Below are 9,116 nucleotides of genomic sequence, written 5' to 3'. Positions count from 1 at the left end.
CTTCTTGACACGCCCCCTCCCCTGGACGGCCTCTGGTTCTCGTCGCGCGCTGCGGCGCCTTACGTAAAACTCACGGTGAGCGCTCACCCCCACCTCCCGCTCTGGAACTGGTCCTGGAATTCGCCAACCGCCGCCGTTTTCTTAGGTGCTGCTTTTCTGTCGCGAGGCCTGGCACATGAGCGCAGCCCTGGGGCGAGAGGAAGTCGGATGTTCTCTTTGTTAATTATGTAACTGTCCAAACCGGTGAGTGCTGAGCCGGACCCGCCATCGCTCCTGGCTGTGAAGTCCGGCAGTCAGTCTTGCTGTTAATGATTGTCTAATACAGTATCTACGTTGCTCTCTCCGTGGGGTTGTGAGGGCAGCATAAGGTTGCCTTCACGTCCTTTGGGAATAGACTTGGTTCTATCTGCTTTCTTCCTGTGTGGCCAATGTTTTAATTGGTGTTCCAGTAGTTGGTATAGTTTGGGTTTCCCTTATTCCGTACAAACCAGACAACTTTGCTTTGATTCACCTATTTCAGGAATCAAAGTCCTGACATTTTCTCATCCTTTTGTTCCTAGGTCCTTATTTAACCTTTGTACTTAATAGTTCCCTGTAAAAGAAATAGCAGTACTACCTACTGCATACAGTTTTGAGGAGTAAATGAAACTGTTGATTAAATGTAGTCAACATATATTTCGGGGGCACTTAGTCTTTGTCGTTTTAGGTGCTGGATAAGTGAACAAAGTCTGCCGTCACAGAGCTTATATTCTAGTGGGGGAAATCAATTAGTATATAATATTAGATAATCATGTGCTGTAGAAAAAAAGTAAAGCAGGTAAGGAGATGAAAAGGGGTGAGGTGAGGTACTATTTTATATAGGGTGAGTAGTCAGGTGGGCCTCTGACCAAGTGATACTGAATAAAGGCCAGAATGAACTGAGGAAGTGAATTCTGTGAATATTTGTGGGGAAAGTTACTTCAGGCAGAGGGAACATTAAGTGCAAAGGCCCCAGACAGGGACAACCTTGCCCAGTTTTATGAAGAGCAAGGGCTTTGGATCACAGTGAGCAAGGAAGAGAGTGGTAGCAAATGAGATCAGAGGTAGTGAGGACTTTATCAGAGCGCCTGGGAGGTCCTGGAACTAACTTTGGATTTCATTCCAGGTGTGAAGGAAATTATTCTAGGTTCAGGGTAGAATAGTGACTCCATCTGATTTACATTTGCAGAAATATTCCAGCTGTTGTGTATATGTATGATCGTTATTTTCTACTCTTGCTTTGTTCATTTCAGGCATCCTGTACTAGATGCTTTGTGGAGTGTATTGAAATCCTGGGCTACAAAGTTTGTAAAAACACTTTTCAGTATAATATAGGGTGTATTTGTCAAGTCATGTGGTTTTGTAGCTACATCCAAACAATTCTATATCAGATTACCTTCAAATTCACAATCCTTTATTTTCTTAAAGCTTAAATATTTCCAGTAATGTCATCTTTTAGAACAAATTTTCATTATATAACAATCCTACTAAAAAAAAACAGTGAATACCAATGCCTACAAAATACAGATATTATACTGCCACCTCCTACTAAGTTTTATTTTAAACTATTAATGTTAACTAGTAGGCCTGCTAGACATATTTGTCAGTACAATACATGATGTACTTATGTACTTGATATAAGGCCTTCTTTTATTAAATTCAAACATTTCTCATTCAACTCATCCCAGACATATGAAAATACCTATTGAATTGGGGCACCCAATTGAATAGTTCCCCAATTAAAAAAAAAAAAGTAAAGGCAAATAAAGGAATCTTTGTAATAGATGACAGTGTATGGTACTCATTTGACTTCTCAGCAAAGGAAAAGAATAATATAAGCTTAAAGGTGATAAACTCTGATTTAATTTCAATAGATGATAGTGTGTCCATAAACCAAGGGTTTAAAGTTCGGTTTATACGCTATGAAAAGATTAGTAGTAAATTAAAACTCAACACAGACCTGTAGGAAGCAGTATCTTAGAGTTAAAACCTATGCTGTTAGAAATATATTTGATATGACATCACATATTAAATATTCTTGCCCAAATAATTGAATCTGAATTTGGTCAAGCTTTTAGATATGCTAAATTACATATAGAATAGAAGAACATGTTAAATGACACCAAGGGGATACAATCTGCCAAATACAGAATATAAGAAATTCTATAAGACAGGTGATCCAATTTCTTAAATAAATGTCAAGTAAAGAAGGAGGAAGGGAGGTACTATTGTAGATTTAAAATATTTGAGGCATTATTTGGATTTTGTTTTGAACAAACAATATAAAAAGACATATATAAGCCTGGGAAATTTGACTGAAATCTCTACTTCAGTGGACATTCATACATTTTACAGGTGAAATATGTCTATAGTTTGCTTTAAAGTAATTCCGTGGGGGTGGAGGAATAAAGTGGATGAAATGAAATGGATCATTTGTCGATAATTATTGAACTAGATGGTGAGTACATGGAGAGCTTATAATAGTATATTTCATTTTTGTGAATGTTTAAAAAATTACATAATAAAACTATATATATGAATATACATATACTGCCTGATATGCGATCTTTCCAAATGAAATCCTCTTGATTGGTTTCCACTTAGAATCATACTTTGACCTTTCATTCACTTCAGAACCCCGAATATAGACTGAACCAGAAAGTCTAGGTAAATACCGGTGGCTATGACTTTGTGTTAATATTGTTTTTAATCAACCCTCCAGTCAAAACAAATATAAGATGAATTTTAACTACAGAACAAGACCTTTACCTAAATATTATATTTTTTTCCTGAAATAAAGCAAGTTTTTAATTTAACATAATCTCATGACTGTCACTTTTTTGATTAATAATCTTCCTAGCATGCTTAATGATTTCTTACAGGGGTTATCTTTGTGAAATGTTTAGTTGAAAGAACACCTTCCTTGACTGAATTAGGAACTGAGTTATAAGAGATTAGTGCTATTACAGATGTTAGTTTCTGATAAAAATCAGACTATCAAAGAGGATTAACTAGACAGTTTGTCCTTATTGACTGGCTTTGTAAATCAGAGACCAGTCATGAAAATTATTCTGTTTTTTTTTTAAACAGGAAATTTAATATAAGGATTTGTTAAACAGGGATTGGAGAAGTACAGTGACAAAAAAGGGATAGTGAGATAAGAAAGTAATAGTAACATCAGTAAAGGGAAAAGGAGCATATGAGATGTCTTGGGGGAAACCAGGTATAAACTTCAAGGATTCTTTACCAGTGAAGTCATAGAATCACACAGGACATGCTTAATTCTTCTGACATGTTTCTACTGTCTTCTTTTTGGTGTGAACATTATTTCTTTAGTCAGTTTGTATATAATGTGGGTTTCAGATCTTGGGTTCTCCCCTACAAGTACTACATTTTGTTGAGATTACTATAAAAAGTGCTTTTGTTGCATTAGCAGGTTCTGTTGACATTTGGGATGTAGTTGGTTTAGGTCAAGACATGTGCCCTCACTTAAAGCCGTTAGTTACTCTCTTACTGTCACCTCACCTCATTTAAATTAAGTCCATTTCCCTTTCACTCATATTTTTTCCCTTTACCCCTTTTAGTTATGGGATTATTTTTCTTAACAGAAAAGAAACAAATGAATCGAGGAGTGCTCTTTGTCTTCTGTTATGTCGAACCATCTACTTAAAGCACAGAACTGGTTTCATTATTCTTGCTCCAAACAAAAGCCTTTTTATTTTCCCTAGCATTTTATCATAAGCCTCAGTTCACTGAATGTTGTCTTTCTTACACTTTTCTTATACATTTCTGCCACTTTTAAATTTCTTTTTTCCACTCAAGAAAATTTTATTTTACTTTTTTTTATAAGTTATAAAGTTTACAACCTGCTAAACATTTTACCCAAATGTGGGAAAACTGACTGGAGACGCAAAGCAAAATAAAATACCTGAAAATAACAAATAGACACAACCATTAAAACAGTTATTTTAGCTGACAACACTTAAAATTGGTAATTTGTATATTTTTAAAAGGTTGCATAGCTTTAAAAAAAGTTGCATAGCTGCAAGACAATTCATTGTTGATTAACTGTTTTATTTAAGAGGAAACAATATATTTAATAAAATGCAGTTCAATAGATAATCCTAGATTTAATTAATTAAAATATAATTATGTGACTTGGTTTACTCTTTGGGCTGCATTCTAATATTGTTAAACCTTTAAAGATATTAACATATTTTAGCTTATGTACAAGTCTATTTTCTACTCTTAAGGAAAAGAAATAGAAGAACTTGAGATCATGGTCTGTATTCAGAGAATGTTTTACTGCCTGATTATATTTATTGGTTTCACATTTAAGACTTTAATTTGTAAGAAGTATATTATGTGGTCTTCAACTTAAGAATAGATGAAAGCAGAAATGCCATGTTGGAGAAAATGAAGAGATCTCAAACTAAAAAACAAATCAAAACACAACTAGTTGTACAGCTTTAGAAAACTTAATAGTAAATCAACTTTTAAATCAGTCAACTTTGGTGTCTGAATACAAAATATTTATCAGTGTTACCTATGTAGATAACTACTATTAAGGGATATGCAGAATTTTCAAAATCTCCATGAGTCCTTTATATGCATGTTTGGTATACTGAGTTCTGTGGTAATTGCCCTCTGGTCAGCAGGATATTTTTCCCTGATTGCCCATTTCTGTATCTCTAAGTCTCAAAGAACTCAGATTTCTGGCTGAGTATGCCTTCATTTTTGTTTTTATGTTGCCAGAGACAGATCCTCATACCTTCTTGGTTTTTTCATCTTCAAAAGACAAGAAACCGTATAAAACAAATCTGTGTTTAATCTGAAGGGTGCTCAGGGCAAGATCTACTTCAAACCATTCATCAATGCAGTCTTTATGGTATATGTATAGACAAGGCAGTCATGCCATATCATCTCCTTGCCACACTCCTTCGAGGCATATTGCACATTCCCCAGCATCTTTACTCAGTACACCCTTAGATTACCAGTTTATTATAAAAGAATATAGCTCAGGAACAGCTTGATGGAAGAAATGCTTAGGGCAAGGTATGTGGGAAGGGGCTCAGAGCTTCCAAGTTCTCGGAGTGTGCCACTCTCCCCAATTTTCATGTTCACCAGCCCAGAACTTCCTGATTCGTTTTTCTTGTATAGGCTTCCTTTCATCTTTTGTGCTTTTATTAAAATCTGATTTTTAGCAGGAAGCTTCTTATTTATTCATATTAGCGTATTTATGCTTGAACTCTTTCTTTCCTTTTTGGAATAATTTATAATTTTATAGTATTTAATTTTTACCAACATCTACCTTTTTAAGAATTTCTGGTGTAAAAATTAGATAATCTACTGACTGTGTTTTTATATGTATAACATTAATCAATGAATACATAAAACTCTTAATTTTTGAGGAGTGAGACAGATGAGGAAAGACTTTGCTTTTCATTTTATATCTTTTTGGGGGGATACTATTTGAATAAATTGTAATATACATTTTTTTTGGTATCAAATTTAATTATTCATGACATTGGATTTGTCAGTGATTTCTTGGATTTGACTCCAAATGCACAGTCAACAAAAGAGAAAATAGATAAATTAAAATTCATCAAAATTAAAAACTCTTGTGTATCAAAGGATACTGTCAACAGAGAGAAGTCAACCTACAGTATGTTAGAAAAAACTCAATTTTCCATTTGCTTATTTCTCCTGTGTGTCTTCTTTACTACTCACAAAATATTTCACTTCTAGTTACCAAATATGTGGAGATTTTTCCCACACCAAGTAGTTCTCTGCCACATCAGCTTGGTGTCCTACAATTTAACTCAATTCCGATGCAGTCTACCTGTACTCAGAACCCTATCAGACCTTGCCCTGGAGGTAACATCAGATACCACCCGTTAAGGGTTCAGTCCCACAAGACTCCTGCCACCCTATTTCAGATTGCCAATTGCAAATAGGTCTCCATGTTACCCACAATTTGTGTCCGATTTGGCTATAAATCAGAGGTTCCCACAACCCCCTGCTCGGATTTGATGAATTTCCTAGAGTGGCTCACAGAACTCAGGGAAACATTTTCCATTCTATTAAAGGATATGATAAAGGATACAGATGGACAGCCAGATGAAGAGATACATAGGGCGAGGCCTGGAAGGATTCTGAGTGCAGGAGCTTCTGTCCCCGTGGAGTTGGCATGTGTCACCCTCCCTGAGTGTTTACTAGCCTGAGAGCTCTGCGAACCCCATATTATTGGGATTTTATGGAGGCTCACTCACATAGGCATGATCAATTATTAAAACTCCTTTTCCAGCCCCTAGTCCCTCTTTGGAGAACTGGGGTGTCGAAGCTGAAAATTCTAAGCTTCTAAGTATGGTTTTATCTTTCTGGTGAGTAGCCACATTGAGAAGCCATCCAGGAGCCCATCCAGAGTTGCCTCAATAGAACCAAAGATGATCCTAGTGCTCTTATCACTTAGGAATATACAATAGTTTTGGGAGTCTGTGTCAGGGACAGGGTCAAAGACTAAATATTAGAACAAGAGATGTATAATGTTCTTATCACTCAGGAATTCACAAGGGTTTTAGGAGTTCTGTGTCAAGGACAGTCAAAGACCAAATATGGGAACAAGAGATGTTCCCAGTGCTCTTATCACTTCGGAATTCATAGGGTTTTAGGAGTCAGGGACAGGGTCAAAGACCAAATATTAGAATAAGAGATACTCTTAGTGCTCTTATCACTTAGGAATTCACAGTTTTAGGAGTCAGGGACAGGGTCAAAGACCAAATATCAGAATAAGAAATGCTCCTAGTATTCTTATCACTTAGGGATTTAGGAGCTGTGTGCTAGAAACTGGAGGCAGAGATCAATATATATATTTTTTCCATTATCTCACACATAGAATGGGAAAATATTTGCAAATTATATATCTGATAAGGGATTAAATATCCAGACTATATAAGAACTGTTACAACTTAACAACAAAAAACCCAACCCAATTAAAAAATGGGCAAAAGACTTGAGTAGACATTTCTCCAAAGAGGATATACAAATAGCCAATAAGCACATGAAAAGGTGCTCAATGTCATTAGCCAACAGGGACATACAAATCAAAACTACAATAAAATACCACTTCACACCTACTAGAATAGCTATTTAAAAAAAACTAAGTGTTGGTGAGGATGTGGAGAATTGTATTCTTCATACATTGGTTGTGGGAATGTAAATGTTGTCACTGCTGTGGAAAAGTTTGGTGACTCCTCAAAAAGTTGAACATAGAATTATATGGCTCAACAGTTTAACTCCTAGGGTGTGTGTGTGTGCACATGCGCACATGTGTGTGTGTTCGTGTGTGTGTGTATACAAACAAGAATTAAAAACAAAGACTCAAACAGGTATTTGTACACCAGTGTTGACTGCAGCATTATTCATGATAGCGAAAAGGTAGAAATAATCCAAATGTCCATCAATAGAAGAATGGATAAACAAAATGTGATATATACATACAACAAAATATTTTTCAGCCTTAAAAAGGAATAAAATTCTGATATATGCTACAACATGGATGAACCTGGAAAATATTATGCTAAGTGGAATAAGTTAGATATAAAAGGGCAAATGTATTATTTTACATATATGAAATGAAGAGGCAAATTTATAGAGACAAAGAAGGTTAGACATTACTAAGGGCTTGAGGGGAGAGGGAATCAGAAGTTGTTGCTTAATGGTTAGAATTTCTGCCTGGAGTGATAAAAAGTTTGGGTATAGATATTTGTGAGTTACACAACTGTTTGTACTTTAATGCCACTGAATTGTATGCTTTAAAATGGTTAAAATGGCATATTTCATGTCATATAGGCATACCTCGTTAATATTGTGGGTTTGGTTCCAAAACACCATAATAAAGTGAGTATTGCAATAAAGCAATTTGTAATCTTTTTGCTGGTGGAGGGTCTTACCTTCAATTTGTAAAAAAACGCAACACCTGTGAAGCACAATAAAGCAAGGTATGCCTGTATATATATATTACCAAAAAGAAGATGGAAGCCAGATATGGCCCATGGGCCAGTTTGCTGTCCTTTGCTATGAAAAATTGTAGCCTGAGTACCTACTTAATCATCCTTTTTCCACCCATTTGAGGATTCCTGGGACTGTTTATGTTGACAACCTAATAGCAAGATACCCCTGCTTGTTTGCTTACTTTCTAAATTAAAAGTTCCTCTAATAATCATCCTCTTTTATAACCTCATTATTACACAGTTCGGTGCTTCTTTTCCCCTGATTTTCCATTTTAAGCCTTCCTTTCCTTTGTGCTTTCTGGAACTTCTAATCTGTGATTCATAAACTTCCCTATTCAATACATCTTTTTTTATAAGCATTTTTCTTTTATTTCTTTTATATTCTTATATATTATGTTAGCATATTATATTGATATTTTCAAACTATCTGTGTGATCAAGTCATATTCTCTATGATTTTTATTTCAGGAGAGTATAGGAAGTATTGCATCCTATAGCATCGAGAACAATTGCCTTGGCTGAATCTTAGCTCTCTTGTGAAGCTATCCTGTGCTGTCTCACCTGGAGGCTGCTCATTCTTTCTCACCTTTTTATAGGCACGTTTTATCTAAAAGTGGGAGTGGGTGGTAGTGGGTGACAGTCCACATATACCTTTGAACATTTGCATACATTTATTTTTCTTTAGACCATGGAATACCGGATTCAGATATAGGTGAGAAAAGAGGCTTGTTTCTCAATGTGTAATAGGCTACCTGTAAAGAATTATCAGCTTTTAGGCTCCACTTCAGATCTCAGAGTCCAGTTCATAGGGAACCCAACCTATGATCCAAGAAAGCAGAATCTAAAATGGGATTTTTATATCTGGATCACCTACAGTCTGGCTGCCAATTAGGACCCTCTCATTGGTGGTGGCTGGAATGCTCATGGCTCCTATTGAGGTATTGTGAGAAAGACACTGAAAGGCTGAGAGCGATTAATCACTGTTAAAGTGAAATGTAAAAGCTGGAGGGCATCCTTGGGAGTATATAGAGTCTCACTGTCTGCAGCCAGAGGGCAAAAAAAGCTTATGGTCAGGTTCAAGTCTTAA

General features: G+C 35.8%; 1 protein-coding gene across 2 annotated transcripts in view; it reads left to right on the top strand.

Moving 5' to 3' along the window:
• Positions 1–102: 102 nt before the first annotated feature.
• The window catches only part of SF3B1 (splicing factor 3b subunit 1), a 47,974-nt gene continuing 38,960 nt past the window's right edge, over positions 103–9,116 (top strand). For both annotated transcript variants that reach the window (XR_005648987.1, XM_039844329.1), the window contains exon 1: positions 103–243. The gene's annotated coding sequence lies outside the window, so the exon portion shown is untranslated. The remainder of the gene's footprint in view (positions 244–9,116) is intronic.

The sequence above is a fragment of the Pteropus medius genome, unplaced genomic scaffold (genome assembly GCF_902729225.1).
Source record: "Pteropus medius unplaced genomic scaffold, Ma_sr-lr_union100, whole genome shotgun sequence".
NCBI lineage: Eukaryota > Metazoa > Chordata > Mammalia > Chiroptera > Pteropodidae > Pteropus > Pteropus medius.
The sequence above is the reverse complement of the archived record's forward strand: the minus strand, read 5'-3'. Positions and strand labels throughout refer to the sequence as shown.